At 40.3% G+C, this 17,417-nt stretch overlaps 1 long non-coding RNA gene across 2 annotated transcripts; it reads right to left on the bottom strand.

Annotated features, from left to right (window-relative positions):
• Window positions 1-10,735: 10,735 nt before the first annotated feature.
• LOC122465952 lies at window positions 10,736-15,858 on the bottom strand. 2 transcript variants are annotated; one of them, XR_006291111.1, is made up of 4 exons: window positions 15,677-15,858; window positions 15,050-15,135; window positions 12,585-12,670; window positions 10,736-10,985 (listed from the first exon to the last, which is right to left on the bottom strand). It is a non-coding gene; the product is annotated as an uncharacterized LOC122465952 (long non-coding RNA). The 2 variants fall into 2 exon arrangements; XR_006291112.1 differs by lacking the exon at window positions 15,677-15,858 and adding an exon at window positions 15,338-15,533.
• Window positions 15,859-17,417: the final 1,559 nt, after the last annotated feature.

The raw sequence follows: 17,417 nt of genomic DNA on the forward strand, positions 1-17,417 counted from the left end.
TGAAGGATAACTCAGGAGTTCTTTGCCCCTCTCTTTTATAGTCCAGTGAACCTTTGAAATGTATTTTTCTGAAGGGTATCCCCAGATAAAGTTCATTAGTTCATCCTGAGTAAAGAAGCCGTGAGATCTGGAAGGTAAGGCTCCATGCTGGTTCCTCTCCCTGCTGGTTATTACTCATGCCCACCGACAGGGGGCAATTGCCCAGGGATCCGGGCTATTTTAAAGGGCCCAGGGCCCCCCAGCCTGCTGCCAGCAACACAGCAGGGCTAAAGCAGGTTTCCTGCTGGCCTGCGCTCCCGGAAGCGGATGGCATGTCCTTGTGGCCTCCAGAGGGTGGAGGGGAGTCTCTGCGTGCTGCCCCTGCCTGAGTGCCGATTCTGCGGCTCCCATTGGTCGGGAACTCTGGGCCCCCTGCCTGGAAGCCACTGCTAGAGGGGTGTGCCAGTTGCTTTTGGGAGCCACCCGAGGTAAGCACCGACCCCCTTACCCCAGCCTACAGCCCACACCCCAACTCCTTCCCAGAGCCTGCACCTCCTCCCAGAGCTCGCACTCCATCCTGTACACAAACTCCCTCCCAGAGCCTGCTCCCACACTCTCTCTTGCACCCCAATACCCTGCCCCAGCCTGATGAAAGTGAGTGAGGGTGGGGGAGAGTGAGCGATGTAGGGAGGGGGGGTGGAGTGAGCGGGGGGCGGGGCCACAAAGAAGCGGTGGGACGGGGGCATGGTCTCAGGGAAGGGGCAGTGGAGGGGACAAGGCAAGGGTCTTTGGTTTTGCACGATTAGACAGCTGGCAGCCCTACTAGGTGGGCATGTAGAAGCCCTGGCCATGCTAGAAGAGCATCTGGCAGCTCACTGGGCACCAGCCAGCACAGGCTCAGCACCACCCAAACGTCAGGCAGACCTTGTCCACACTGGCGTGGCTTGTACATGGATGGGGACCCATTGACTGTTCTGCTGTGGGGCCTGGAATTAGTGTCAGCGGGCCTGTTATTACTACAATGAAAATTGATCTGTTCTTGCAACCTCCGATACGCAAATGAAAAACCCACTGATTGATTGCACCCAGACGGAGGCATCAGTCTTTCCTTTGTGTGAGGAAAACCTGTTTACCATCTCCACAGAGCTGTCTGTTTGAACACATTTTAATCTGATATTTTCAGTACAACTGCACAGTCCTTTGCGGTTTACTGAACATCAGAGGTGGGCAAACTATGGCCCGCAGACCACATCCGGCCCGCGGGACCCTCCCGCCCGGCCTCCTGCCCGGCCTCTGAGCTCTTGGCCCGGGAGGCTCGCCCCTGGTCCCTTCCCTGCTGTCCCACCTCCCCAGCAGCCTCAGTGCGCTGCACCTCCAGCGCAAAGCTCTGGGCGGCCGGGCAGCACAGTTGCAGAGCTGCAGCCTGACTCAGTGCTCCAGGCAGCATGGTAAGGGGGGAGGAGGGGTTGGATAGAGGGCAGGGGAGGTCGGGGTGTGGATAGGGGTCAGGGCAGTCAGAGGGTGGGCAACAGGGGGGTTAGATGGGGCAGAGGTCCCCGGGGGGCAGTCAGGAATGAGATGGGGAGGTTGGATGGGGCTGCAGGGGGCAGTCAGGGGTGGAGTGTCTGGGGGTGGTCAGGGGACAGGGAGAAGGGGGGGTTGGATGGGGCAGGAGTCCCGGGGGAGCTGTCAGGGGGCAAGAAGCCGGGGGGGGGGGGGGAGGGTTGGATAAGAGGCAGGGGCCAGGCCAGGCCTGGCTATTTGGGGAGACAAAGCCTCCCCTAACCGGCCCTCCATACAATTTTGGAAACCCGATGTGGCCCTCAGGCCAAAAAGTTTGCCGGCCCCTGCTGCACATACACCACACAGAACATTAATGTTTAGTATGTTATTAATTTTCCAATGATACTTACACCTCACCCATTAGATATAGATTACAACATTAATGAGTTGGGGTACACTGAACTGGTTTGGTCAACTGAAACTTACTGCTAAATACCAGGGAGCCCCTTGACCTCTAGCATTGGGATGCTGTTAGGATCACAAATATATCAGCTTATAAAGGGACTTATAAATAGCACTATGAGGGAGAGGTGGAGCATTAGTTTATTCTGAGCTTTGGACTTTTAAATTACATGCATGTGTGGTGCCTAGCTGTAACTGAGATGGTTACATCATAAATGATTACACAGATGGATGTACTGAGCCAGGGACTCACATGGTGCACCATAACCTTTATTACTTGTTCATATGCATTATTTTCCTGAAACCTTCCTATTAAGGGTAATGGAATTAAAAGCAAATGAACGATATGGAATACAAAGCATCACACCAATAAGCATAGCACCACTGCGTGCATATGTCATGTTAACTCATCTCCCGTCAGTGAGAAGGATACTTTTACCACAGAGAAAAGACAAGTTCACAAAAGAAAATATGAACTAAATATACATAAATTCTACATATCTTCCATCTTAGATCTATGACATAAGAGTTGCAAGTCAGACAGACATTAAATTTTCTTTAAAAATATAGATTTTTATCTCAAGGGTGTCTTTTAAAAATAACTTTAGGAAAAGGAAATATAAAACAAGATAACATCACATAGTATGCATTTTACACAGTATACTTTAAACTCGGATCATCATTATTCCGTTTTTTCTAATTGGTCCATGAGACAATCTAGGAAGAGTGTATAGGTCTCAAAAGCATTTGTCATATTCTTCCAACTATTTTCTAGTTATGGTAGGTCACAAGATTACACACCTTAACCATCAAATTATGACATGGTCTTAGATGATAAATCAGGGACTGTTACAGTTAGTCTGAGTTTGAAATCGTCCACATGAAAGTCAATGGCAAAACGCTCATTGACTTCAATCTCAGGAATTAACTCTGAGTTTAGGCTGTAAACCACAGACCCAGAGCATAAAGTTGGGCTGAGAGAGTGTGGCAACTGTGTCATCCTTAAAGGATAAGTGGGACATGAGGAGTTTGCAGGGGACAGAGCATTATAAACTTGTCTCTTCTGCTTGCACCTTGTATAGTCAGGGCCAGACTCAGTCTGCCTCTAATGCTGTTATTTGGAAAGATATCATTCCCATGATGCCTTCATATAAAAGACAGCTCTCTAATGGAACCAGATTGTGAGTTAATAGCCACTAAAATGAGGCATAAAAGGGAAAAAAGTATATTTAGTAAAGGAGGGGAGAGGGGATAACCTAGACTGGGGATGAATTCTCTTCTTCAATTATTTTTTGGTGAATTAATGTAATACTTTACATCGGAAAGTATCTCAATAGTTTTATGTGCAAATAATTTACTTTAGCTGCTTCTTCTTCTTGGAATTTGCACTCAGGACTTTCTTAAAACTAACCTGTTTATGGCATGTAATATTTGTTAAAGTCATGTAAGCTTTTATACCTGCCTCAGCTCTATCCCAAAGGTGCTGGACCTAGGGGTTTGAGGGGTGCTGCAGCACGGCCTGGCTTGAAGTGTTTTCCATTATATAAAGAGTTTTACAATTTAGTTCAATGGGTCTCAGCACCCCCAGTATACCAATTATTCCAGTACCCCTGCTCTATCCCATCATTATTAATGGCTCCAATTTGTTTGTTCTGAGCTTTCAAACTAAGTACCATATAGAAACCTAGAAACAGGTCTTTTTTTTTTTTTTTAGTCACAACTCCTCCTCACCCAGAGTTTGTTGTTGAATAAACCCATTTGAATCCTTTGGTATGAAACTGTCCTCTCTCTTCTTTGTTCTGTTACTATGTTTATAGACCATTTGCCTGTTGCTTATCACTTGAGGCTTCATTCTGCAAACCATTGGTGCATGGAACTCTTACTGATATTAGCCTTGCACTGTAATAAGTGTGAATGAAACAGAAGAAAAAAAAGTTTTAACTAGATCATATTGTTTTATGAATATTATTTACTTCTCAGTGATACAGTAAATTGTAAAATTATACATACTTAATCTGAAATAAGACAGTAGATGGCACAGAATGTTTTAAAGCAATCCAAATAAAAACAAACCCCATTTTAATATCCCTTTTAAAGGAAGTTATTAATGCTTCCTTTGTTAATGCTAAATAACAGCTGCAGCATTAGTCCTGGGTTGGGAACTTGGGTTTCTTCATGAATTTTGAACCATTTTCTGTAAGAACAGATACAGCCTAATTCAAAGAAATCATTTTACCTTTTTAGGAACACTGCAGGAATATGTTGAGTGTTTTGAAATACACAGACTTTAATTCCCCCTCTCCCTCCTCCCGCACATTATAGGCTACAATATTGTTGTTCACAATCGGTCTGATTTAAAACCCTTTGAAATCATTGAAAGTTTTTTTCTGCTGACTTCATTGAGCTTTGGATCAGGCTTATAATTACTATGTCCCAGAAAAGTCCATTTAAAAATTTTAAATCATACAAAATACTGTTGCCAAGTTTGTTATCCAGGAGATTGTGATGAGCAAATCTCTCTCATCCTCCAATCTTTACACTGGAAACTGGTTTATTATAATGATAAATTCTTATTTATGACTTACCAGGCGATATATAGCCTAATATGTCGTGTTCTTATATTGCTTCATAATATACTCCCCATTACTCTTCTCAGAGGAGATCTTCTAACTTGGGTTTGTTAATTATTTATTCCATTTACCTGGCTATGGTCATTAAATGCAACAAGTATGGGGAAGATTTTATCTTTCACAAGAAAAGACAGAGCTCTAATATGTTTAAAATTAGATTTTGGGGTGGGACTAGTAAGGGGTGTTGGCAGAATGGAGGCAAAAGGGAGAGAATTATGTGACGTTAAATATCTGAAATAAAACCTGTGATTTAATACCCTAGTGCATGACACTTGGCTGCTTAGATCTCTGCTTGAAGTGTTTTCTTACATTTTTATTTGATGTCATTATGATGCTTTTACTGATATTCTTCTACTGACAACATAAGACCCCATGCATTTTTTATTGATGACTTTTAGGATATATTAATATTTATTCTATATGAGATAGTACAGCACTTGTTGCATAGCATTTTTGATCAACAGTTCCCAAAACACATCAGTGTTGTTAATTTAGTAAGCCTCAACTCCCACATGAACTATGCAAGTGTAACTAACTAGTAAATGTTTGTCACAGGGTCCCCTTTGTGCCAATATGCAGAGGATCTGAAATATTTTAGCTCCCAGCTAAAGAAGATCCATTCTTTAGCTCAAGCTGTAGCAGCTCATGTGTTTAGCTCTGGAGGTCCCCCATTCAAAACCCAAGTATGTTGGGCAAGGTCTATCCCATAAATATTTTACAGACAAGAGAAATTCAAAGGATTTATCCATACTTCTACAACAAGATATAGCCAGTAACCTTGATTTCTGGACCTGCTCTGACCAAGAATCCCCACTCCTGTACACGTCAACATATGTGTATTAAATAGACGGCAAGGTAGAGGCAAGCAATCAACAGACTAAAAGAAAAGTGCATCAATTATGTTCTTGCTTTTATCTGTTCTAATCAAGGTATCCTTATGGACTCAATCACAGTAATGCCTGCAAACCTCACAAATATTAATAAGGTTTTCCACAAATATTCTGGAAGGTAGACAGTTATTGAAATCTCACATGGTTGTCATGTTGGGTCTCTTTTACAACCCCTTTGCACTGCTTAGGCTGCATAAAGAGTATGTAATTTGGCCACAAGTGACCAGGAGACAATTCCCCTGGTTTTGGGGAACTCTCTGTTGGGCATTACTGTGCCAGATCCACATTAAATTGGGCTATGGAGTCAATATATTAAAGGAAGGGAGGGAGAGGCAGGGTGTTGGGCCTATTAAGGATACCTGTTTCAGTGGTGCCAGTGACAAGTGCCTGGCAACAGACCAAAAGTGGTAGGAGCCAAAACTGGTCCTGAGAATCAGGGTCTCCAACCAGCTACCCGACGTGTTCCTTCCAGTCCTGCAGACTGATGTGTTTTGGGAACCTTGGATCAAAGCAGCTATGCAACAAGTGCACTACTACCTTATTTGGAAGAAATCTTAAAATATCCCAAAAGTCTTCCGTAAAAAATGCATGGGAGTCTTATGGAGTGTGACGCTCACTAGGATGTCTATGGAGGTATATCAGTAAAAGCATCATAGTGACATCAAATGAAAATGTAATAAATCACTTCAGGCAGAGATCTAAGGAGGCAAGTGCCACAAGTTTCATTTCAGATATTTAATGTTTCATAATTCTCTCCTTTCCTGCCTCCATTCTGTCAACACACCTTATGAGTCCTGCAGAGCTCTGATGCAGGAGTGACTCTGGCTCATTAAAGTAACAAGAAAGGGAAAATCCTAAAGCCTTGAATATTCACTTCTATGAAGACCACAAACATAAAATACTGAAAAGTTTTGAGAAGCTTTGGAGCATTCTATAGTTCTAAAAAAAAAAAAAAAAAAAAAAAAAAGGAAAAGAGGAAGAAGTAACCGTAGAATAAAAGTAAAGAGAGAAATCATTAAAAAGGAGGAGCGGGCACTGAGAATGTTGTCAGCAGCTTCCATGCCCGGATTATGCCTCCTCAACTGTAGCATTCTGAGCTTACCTTTTTTTGCCACTGTTACTGGCCATACTACGAAGAGAGGCAAAACAGGTGAATAATCTGGTTATCCACTAGCCAGATTATTTATCAGATGCATGAATTCCCAGTCTTGAAAACCATTAGTACTGCTAGAATATGAAGATACCGGGCAACCTCTTGCATAGCTAGACAATTTGATGAGCCAATCTACTTCTAAAGAGCAGCAAAAATCTATAGCCTTTTCTTTTAGAAAAGCAACAGAGGTTATTGGACAGCAGCCTAAATATTAATGGAATGTTATCAGTTATCCTTCTTCAGGGCATAAACTGATCACCTGCAAGGGGGTTAAGAAGAAATTTCTCCAAAATGTGTTGACCTGGAGGGGTTTATGTAGTGTTTTGTGCCTTCCCCTGAATCCTTCTACATTTGCCATTTTGGAGAAAAAATATTCTTTGTTCTCTTTAAAATGTGTAGGACATTTAATGATTCTTATGCAGATTTACGATGACAAGGTACTGACAGCTGAAGAAAATTTTCCAGTCTGATTGGAGTACTTACTATAGCATGGAAAATAGAAAGAAATTTTGAGTGTCTAATTCAGGTAACAATATGGAATTGGTGAAAGCTTCCAAAGTCAGCACAAATACTTGGATTTCACAACTGACTGGAGTGGAGCTCTTTCTATCTGCCATGTACCTCTAATGTAAAATGAGAGATAAGTGACTTGGAAATAATATTGACTGACAGTTCTTGGTAATGAAGAAACAGATTTCCTCTGTCATACATCTATGAAAGGACACAGTGAAAGCAGGGACAGACTCACGTATAGACTTGCTATGAATTTTGCTGACCAGCTTGTCTGTGTATAAAAAGAGCTAAATTGCTATATAAGGTTCTTATATAAGCATAACCAAACTTTGATCACATTATTCATGCCATTTTCATTTCTACAAAGCTGGCATCTAGCAAACACACATTTGTTTTTCTCACATTAAAAAGAATTTCACTATTTTGTTGGTATTCATAAGTTTTAGAAATATTGTTTGACTATTGATTAACATGCCAGAGGGTGACTGACTCATTGTGTTATGATGGATAATAATTGGAAGAAAGATAAGAATTTCTAAAGGAGAGCCTTGCCATACTGCTCAGTATAGCTTCCTTCTTTCTTATCCCTAAATCTTTTAGCTTAGAAGAATAGGTTTTAACAGATCAACACTTTCAAATTATGTGTTTCCTAGAAATGTGTTGCACAAAGTGAACCATGGAAATGGACAACACAGGTTTTGCAATTAGAGTCTATTATTTGTAGACAGTAAAGTCAAAATCCAGAGAGCATTCTGTGCAAGAATATTGACCTTGACTTTGCTGATTACTTTTATAGAAATGGAAAGTTGAACAGGATTTTCATAAATGCAGTACATAAGATTTTTCTGTAACTCCTTAAATTATGGCTTCATTTATACATTTTCTATTCACATTTGTGAAAATAGCTAGTGTTTAAGAAAATATTAGTAAGTCAGTTTTAAAAGGCACAATTAGTAAAAAGACTTTATGACCAGGATGCTATGACAAGTTATTATAAAGCATAAGATTTAGATATTGTTAAAGCAGTGGAAAGATTTAGATGCAGCTGTACTGTTTAATAACTTCATTAAAATGTTGTAAAAAGGAATTATCAGTAAAATGCTTTTATAAAGCATGCTGTGACAAGAATTTATAGTATTCACATAGAATGTCTTTCATTTTGAAGGATTCTGTCAATTAGAGTGAGATCCTCAATTCTTATAGTGTAAGTTATGGCTGGAAGATGTAATAGCTCCCAAAATGGAGAGGTTTTAGACTAGGACCTTCAAAAGCCTAAGGTAATTAGGCACCCAGCTTCTCTTAAAGTTCAGTTGGATTTCTGTAACTCCTTTTGAAAATTACCAACCTTAAGTATAACCACTCTGTTCCTTGTTCTTAAAGTGGGAAATGTCTATGGCATAGACAACTGTTTTTATTTGAAGGGGTTGAGCTAAATAATAAATCTGTTGAATATAACTTTGAGTAGTTTTGTACCATGACTACATTTGACCACTTTTAATAAAGTGAGATAAGTGAGCTCCTTTTCCATACTCTTTCCTTTAATGCAATTCCAGCCTGTCAGCCACTCAAGCACTTCCTCTGTGCAGCTACTGGAGTGGATACCCCACCCTCTCCCTTTTCCCCTGCCCTGTGCAGCATGACTCTGAGTGGGGAGACACCAGGAACCAGCAACGCTCGAAAACATTTGTATTGAGACAGTGGACTGCTTTCTAAGGAAGAGCAAAAGTTCCCCTTCTCTTTCCCATACATAACTGGTGCTGATATTGAGCCCACTCAGATGCTGGCTGACAAGGTGCCAGCTCATGCTGAAGCTCCGGTCAATTCACTTGTGTATTTAATATAGACCAAAGTAATTATTAAATGTATAAGACTACTGGAAAACAGGCAGGTTTTTACATCACTGCCAAGATTTGGAATTATAAAATTGTGCACATATTTTACCTGCTTTAACCTCTCATAACTCTCACTTCCTTGTCTTAGCTAATAAACCTTGAATTAGTTTACTATGGAATTGGCTACCAGCATTGGCTTTGGTAGAAAAATTGAGAGTATCAACTGATCTGGGGTAAGTGACTGGTCTCTTGGGACTGGGAGCAACCTAATGGGGCATAACTTTTAGTTTAAGTGACCTTTTTTTCCCCACAAAGTCCAGTTTGTCTGGGTGGCAAGACAGACTGGAGAGTCTAAGGGGACTGTCTGTGACTCCATGGTAAGACTGGTATAGAGATCCAGGAGTTCACATTTGTCACTGGATTGGTGAAATCTAATTATAGAAATATAATATATATAAAATATATAGGAATATAGTTTGGGGTGTCTGCCCTGTTTTCTAACAGCCCACTCTGAGGTAGGCACTCACAGTGATGAGCCACTCCAGACAGTGTGACACCCATCCCTGCCTATGCAGCTCCCATTTGTGTGTGTGGCGGGGGGGAGGGGAGGGAGGCAAGTTACTGTAGTAAAAGTCTGTAATCTTGAAAAGAGCAGAAAACAGCTGTAACTTCTGAGAACCATTAATTTGTACAAATTGCGTGTGAGCCAACCAGACCTTTTCATCCCCCTCCCTGACTATCAGCCTGTTAGTGGACAAACTCACACACATAGGGGCAATACGATAGTTCTCTGATAATCTGTTCTACAGTTTCTACCCAAAAGCTTTGTATTCATGATCATTAAAAATTGAATTTACAGTTGTCTTGATCAGGGACCATCTGCGGGGCAGGAGGGCCCTTCCAGTCCTGCATGCAGATCCAGAGAAAGAGGGAGGGTATATTGAAAAGGAGAGTGGGGGCTTAATTTATCAGCCTCCCGTGTGGTTTCTGTTGAGCCTTGGGGTCCTCCTTGGCTCATCAGGAGGGGCTTGTGGAGCAGGCTCCTCAAGGTAGATGTGCAGGATAAACTGATCCTCCTCTTCCAGGTCTTCTGGGGCCTTCTCCTCCACAGGCAAGTGCCAGATTGTGCTTTGAATTAAACTAGAATTCTTATGGAGTAACTCTTTTGACAATATTGAAGTTATTCCAGATTCAGCACATTACTGAACAGTGTATCTAACTTTAGGCATGCGAGTAATCCCATTGATTTTGATTGGACTAATCCCATACTTAAAGTTATTCACATGTTTAACTGTATTGTTAAATCAGGACCTTTCAGAAGTGCAACTGAGATCAGACTCTGACCCAAACCGCTTAGTACCTTTTCTGAAGTGTTGTTGATGGGTGTTAAACTTACTTCCAAACCCAGTGATGTAGGACTTATTGAAATAGGAAGTGCCTTCACCGAGATAAAATGTAGTATCTAGCTAATAAATGGCATGATTCATGTTTTCAAAATGAGACTTATCTTCTCTTGTAGGTCAGCATACTAGTAAAAATAATAGATGCAGTTATCTTGCCAGAAAGCACCTGAAGTTATTCTTCAAATGATGAATAAAGTCTCAAGAACGTTTGTGGCAAATGAGGTATAAAACATATTGTTAAAAGATATTGCCCCAAATAAAGTGACACTAAACATTTTACTATACTAGACATGTACTACAAAAGCTTTGTATCTTTAAATCAAGTCAGGTAAGGTTTTTTTTATGTGTATGTGAAGCAAAATCACAATAGCACTTTTAATCTTAAATTTCATAGAGCTGTCATTAAAGGGGATGAGATCATTCTAGTTTATTTCATGCCATGACCGGTGAAGCCATTGCAGTTCATGGTAACATTTTAAATTAGAAGTCTCAAATGATGCTCTAATCCTTTGAATGCTGACATCTTCCAGATTGCCAGCCAAATGGATGCCTAGGAGGATGTATATATAGTTCTAGGTCCACTCCTTTTCCCTTGAAGTCTGTTCTCATGCTCCTGTTGACTTTAGGAGGAAAAGAAAGCAGCATCAAACTCTGTGGCTGCATTACTGAAAGGTTAATTTCAATGAAATAAAATCATTAATATATGATCATCAAATTAGGATTATTTCTAAATCTATTCTGTGTAAATAGTTATCCAGTTATCTCAATGGCATCTATGTCACATTATTGTTCTATATCTTAAACTTGTTTTTGTTGGACCTAATAGTTACCAGAGTTTAAATATACTTTTGGAAGATGATTACATAGCAGTTTTACCCCTTTGAATTGGACTGACCTTCAAGTTAAATGAAATATTTCTCTTATTATAGCTTATCTGTGAATAATTCAAAATTATTCTAACCACTCACTTCACTGAGTAATGTTCCTGCTTCTGATTGATTTTAATTATTTATTGATACTTTTGGACTTATTTTTTTCAGTTCTATCATCAAATAGATCATCCTTTTTAATTTTTGAATGATTTTAATTTTTATTTAAAACTGTGTAATTATGGATATATAGTAGGACACACATTGATAGGAAATGTCAAGAGGCTGAAGTTGCTAGCCAAAGGGGTGACCTTATAACCTTGTATAATACAATCAAATAGCTGACAGGAAACTTTAGCAGTACTGAAGGCCCTACTGAAGATGCAAAGACTCTTAGTGCAGAAGAAAAACAAAGAAAAAGATAGAACATTTTCAGGCTGTTTTAAAGAACAAAGAACAAATCCAAGTGAACTTCTAGAAATATGTAATGAAGACATACCACTAGAGTTTGATATTGATTTAGGAGATATTACAATGGAAGACATTAGAAAAGTCTTCAGTAAATTCAAAAATGGGAAAGCAGCTGGAGAGGATAACATTACCAGAGAGAAGCTTAAAGCAAGTGACAAAAGAGCCCTCCAAAGTTTCCTTCTGTTTCTGGTAGAATATAGAATGAAGACAAGAACCCAATCCAGTGAAAGAGAGGCTTTATAGTAAAATTGCCAAAGAAGGGTAACCTTACCAACTGCAATAAGATTTTTATATAGATTTACACCTTATTTTCATCTGAATTACTTCAACATCCAGCCATTGGTTAGATACCTTTCTCTGACGGATTGAAGAGCCCATTGTTAAATATATGTTCCCCACATAGTTACTCATAGACTGTAATTAAGTCAGACACACCCTGCACGCACACACCTTCTCTTTGTTAAGCTAAATAGATTAAGCTCCTTCAGTCTATCACTATTTTTTCTAATTCTTCAATCATTCTTGTGGCCCGTCTCTGAACCTTCTCCAATTTTTTAACATCATTCTTTAATTGTGGACACCAGAAATGGATTCAGTGTTCCAGCAGTGGTTGCACCAGTGCCAATACAGACATAAAATTACCTCTCTACTTCTACCTGAGATTCCCCTGTGTATGCATGTGTAGATTGCACTAGCCCTTTTGGCCAAAGCGTTGCATTGGGAGCGCATGTTTAACTGATTATCCACTATAATCCGTAGATCTTTTTCAGAGTCATTGCTTCCTTGGTGTGAGTCCCCGACCCTGGAAGTATGGCCTACATTCTTTGTTTCTAGATTATGTGTTTTAATATGGTTAAATGTAACAATGTTCGCTTGTACCTGATCTCCAGATTCCCAGTCTAGCGTTCTTGGCCACACAAATAGATCACAGTCCATTGCTGTAAATCCAACGTCTTCCACAGACACTGAATATAATTCATTTACAAAAATCAAATATGTACAACTTCAATAAATATTTAAATTATGTTAAAAAGAACAAACCTAAAGAACACCGAACTGCTGATGAAAGAGGTTACAAAGTGAAAGTGATACGATATCCAAAGACCATTGAAGAAAATGATAGGGCTATTTTGCAGTGAAAAGATGGCAATGGAAAAAGGAGCTATCAGTAATGACTTAATTAGACCCCTACAGAAAAAAAATGCATTGGTGAAAGAAATCCAGCTTTCAGTTTCTTCAACCAAAAATGAAATATTAAGTTTTTGATTCCAGATATGAACAATTTATCTGAAATAGAAATTTGTACAATAAAAAATGCTTTCGCCTCCCCCCCCCCCTTGAAAATTGGCATCTTTATGCACAATTGATAAAATTTGACTAAAAGTAATTTTGCTTCTTTGTGCCTCTGTTCTTTCTCTTAGCCTCTATCTGTCTTCCCTATTTATATAGTAAGTTTTGGGGGTGCAGGGATTCTCTCTTACTTTGTGATTATAAAGCACCCAGCACAATAGCAACACTTTTGACTCCTTCCACATGTAATTAAGAAGTGTGCTGTAGTGCATACCATGCACACAATGGGCAAAGATAACTTTGTGCATCCAGCCCCTACTTGCATATTTCCTGAACTTTGAGCACTATATTGTGCAATCTTAGCATTGCATTAACATCATTTCTTTTAGTCACATATATAAGGAATACCCACATATTCCTTTTCACAGTTATGTGCATATATAAGAATATGTAACTGAACCTTATGACACAGGACTTAGGGGTCCAATGTGAGGTTGTAGCATATAAAATATTAATAGCCTGCAGCCCTTGCTGGTCATCTTCATCTCCTTAATGTGGTTAATTGCAGATATGTGGCACCTCTCAGGATCAGGGCCACATTTTGCTAAAGTATCTCTTTCCTTAACTATCCACTGCAGCTCTTCTTAGCCATTATTTTCACATTATCTTGCGTTCATATTTCGCTATGGTGACAACATGAGAATACAGAAGCAAACTACTGCAAGTTCAAGTATTAAATTTAAAAGCGCATTCACTAACATTCCCAAGGTACCATTGAATCCTGTGACAGGGCCTTACCACTGCTATCTGTAACAAAATGCCAGCCAACATGATAAATGTCCATATTCTCATTGAAATAGAATATTGAAATTTGCTACAAGAAGTTAATTTTGGCCAGCTAATTGTAGAAAAATCCCAAATTTTGAAGGTGATCTGTCAGTCACCAGTCATATTTTCAAGATTTCTTCCATTCAAGTACCTGAGATGATTGCCAGATACAAGAAAAAAAATCAAAATTTGACCTTTCCTATAGAGGTAACCTAAGGGTGGTCATTATATTTTTAAAAAATGTATTTCAACTCTTCACATGTCCTTTCAAGCATATTGGGAATAACAATTTGCAAAAAAAAAAAAAATAAATAAATAATTTTATCTGTGAACTAAGCATGTTGTTCCCAATTGTTATTTATAGTTTGTTTAGTGCTGACAATGTGATCAACACTCTATATCTCAACATCAAAAAATGTAATGACAAGTCTGAAAGATACATCAGCAGGACACACAAACAAATCCAGAGGTGCAGATGGTGGTGATTTTAGTTATAAACTCATTTCTTGGACTTGCAGAAGAAATTGGATTTAAAGAGGAAGTTAAGGCCCTGATTCAAATAAGCACTTAAGCGGATACTTACATCCCGTTGTTTTTGACATGCTTCAATTTAAGTATCTCCTTAAATGCTTTTCTGAATGGGGTTGTTTTCCTGAATTGGGGCCAAATGGGGAAACTATTTTGGCATAGAGAACGGGGATGAGGAGTGTGTTCTGCTCACTAAACACAGCATGATAAAATGCAGAGAGACAGAAACAAACAGGACTTCATAGAGCAGAGGAGGAGCTGATAAGGTACTAGATAAGAGACAAGGTAGTGTAGGCAAGGTCAGTGTTGGAGCGTTTTAAAGTCAAGTATTTAGAATTTTAAATTTGATATTTAAGGAGACACTTGTGGCATTCAAAGAAGTTCATAGCTGTGACAAGTTACATAAACCCCACGCCAATGAAGGAGTTAGAATGAAAAGTTTTAGATAACCTTCATAGAGGTCTTGCTACTACTTCACATATCATAGGGCTTGATTTTATATCACTGAGGTCAATGGAAGTTTTGAAAGTAGTATAAGACCCTTAACCACATGGAGTTCATGTGGATACCTTTTGCCTCCTTTAAACTCCTTCTACAGGATTAGAAATTAGACCTCTGGGATTCTTCTGCAAGGAAAGGAAAGCAGTAAGCTATGCCCCCCAGCAGAAGTGCACACCAGAAACTGAGCTGGAACTTACCAAGTGTTACAGGGTGGTGCTCTCCCCCGGGGCAGCCTCTTATGTCAATGCTGGTGTAGTATATGGAGACTCAGACCAGATTAGAACTGAAAAAGGAGATATTTTTATTTTAGTAAAGGTTCATATAAACAACTAAGCAACTTCTATCTTGAAAAGCTTCCTCACACACCCCTACAGCCCAGAGGAGCATGCTCAGTACTGTAGTGAGTGCTAACAGCACAGCTGTTTAACGTAAAATAGCTATTCTCCCATTGGCCACTAATGGTAATAAACATAACAAATACCTACAACATTACAGCTGGCATCACCCCACATGCTCCCTGGTTGCCCTGTGCAGAGAGATCAGTGAGTCAATTTCCCTTTGTGGACTATCAATAAGTTCAATGAGTCTTGCATATAGTGAATGATACCCTTCAGGGGTCTTGTTTATTTAGTCAAAGGCTGCACAGACATGCAAGCAAGTCTTCACTCCCAGTGTGCTAGCTGGTGGGGGGGGAGGGTGGAGTGGGGCAAGTTAATATTGGTCTGTCTTCACTTCTGAGTCTATTTCCTCTCCTCCTCACAACCACAACCCACAACTCTTCTGGAGTCAGACCTCCTGTCATAGCATGGGCAAGGTGTTCCTACTCTGTACTGAGGGTCCCTACAGAGGTCAAACCATTGCAGCAATTCTCTGGAGCAATGTGTAGTTCCCCCAGTAATACAGGCCTCTTGCTGCTGTCTGAAATGGTCCTTTCATTGGGACCAAGCTTCCCTAGGACACTGCCCTTTCGGAACCTGCTCCCTCCGTGACACCTTTGCTAGGTCTTCCAGTGAGCTCTTGAACCAGCTCCCCTGAGAAGTCCCTTGCCTCAGTAGCTTCCTTCACTGTGTTCTGGGTCTCCTGGCTGAGCCCTTATCACCCTTCATGGGCATCTCTACACTTCTGCGATAAGTGAGCCTCCCAGCCAGGTGGCCAGGCTCACACTAGTCAGACTCCAGTTAGAGCACTAAAAACAGCAGTATGGATGTGGTGCTCCAGCACAGACTCAGGCTAACCATCCCAGCTTAGACCCAGGTGGTCAGGTGGGCCTGAGAGCCTGAGCCACAACACCCACACTGATATTTTTAGTACTCTAGCTTGAGCCCTGTTAGTATGTATCTGTCAACCTGTGGAGGGAGGTTCACTCCCACTGGTAGTATAGACCTACTCTGCTAGGCCCAGGTGTCCCTAAACTAATTAACTGCCCATCCTGCCACCTAAGCTATTAAGTACTCACAGGTGGATCTGGGTTCGCTCATTTTCCTTAGTGGAGCCAGACAGGCTGGTCCCTGACTCTTAGCTCCTGTAACATCACACTTCCTCTCCTCTGTGTGGATTGTTCCCATATACTTGTTCTCCAGATTTTGCAGCAGAGGAAGACAGAAGCAGCAAATTTAAATGTAGCAAAAATTTCCAAATAAATGGGGCCCCTTCTGTATATTTAAAATAGTCCTCAATCTCACCTTGAGTTCCCCTTCACAAAAAGTAGGCCCAGAGTGCCTCTTTGTTGATGCTGTATGTCTTTCTCTTTGTGCCACAATCCTTCTTCGTGTCCTCTGTAACAAAAACCCAATTTCATAGGTTTCTGTACCGGGCAAGAAGAGATCTCTTTGTTCCCCTATCCTTTAATTATCAAGCTCAGGTGGGTATTTTTCTTTTTTCTCCTCTTGGGCAGTTTCTACTTCTCATTCTGTCAGATCCCTGTCTGCTCCTCTACCAGCTATTTTCAGACAACTTTCCTCTCTGTGTCTGGAACAAACCTGTGGTCACACTCGGACATATCCAGGTATTGGCTTTAGACCGGCAGTGAGGCTGCTAGACGTGACTGCTTCTTTGAATACTCAAATATAAAAGGCTGGGAGGCAAGGAGGAAACCGCGTATATACGTGCTGCTGAATGACTGAGGAATGGAGGCCAGTTAGCCAGGTCACTTGGGGAACACAGGGCTGGCTTGTATAATTTAGACATTCGTTTCAGGTTCAGACAAACCTTCAACGATTTATTATAAACAAACCGAAGCTACAAACCATCCACCTTTAATCACTATTATATTCCTCAGAGTCAAGCAAGCTTGGTGTTGCAATATGATGAGAAAACTAAAACAAAACAAAAACAATGGAATACAATTTAACTTAGAAGAAGAAAATTATTTAATCACTACAAAGAACAGAAAGTGAAGTAAGTGTAAGAGGTTAGGGATTAAAGTATTTAGCACCATTTACCAAAGCAAATGAGCAAATGCAGTGATTTCTTTGACAGCTTAGATCTAGATTAATGAATTCAGTTTTACCCAAGTATGTTTCTTGAAGAAAAGAAAAAACTTTGGAAGGGCTGAAGTTGCTGTTA

The sequence above is a fragment of the Chelonia mydas genome, chromosome 5 (genome assembly GCF_015237465.2).
Source record: "Chelonia mydas isolate rCheMyd1 chromosome 5, rCheMyd1.pri.v2, whole genome shotgun sequence".
Classification (NCBI taxonomy): domain Eukaryota; kingdom Metazoa; phylum Chordata; order Testudines; family Cheloniidae; genus Chelonia; species Chelonia mydas.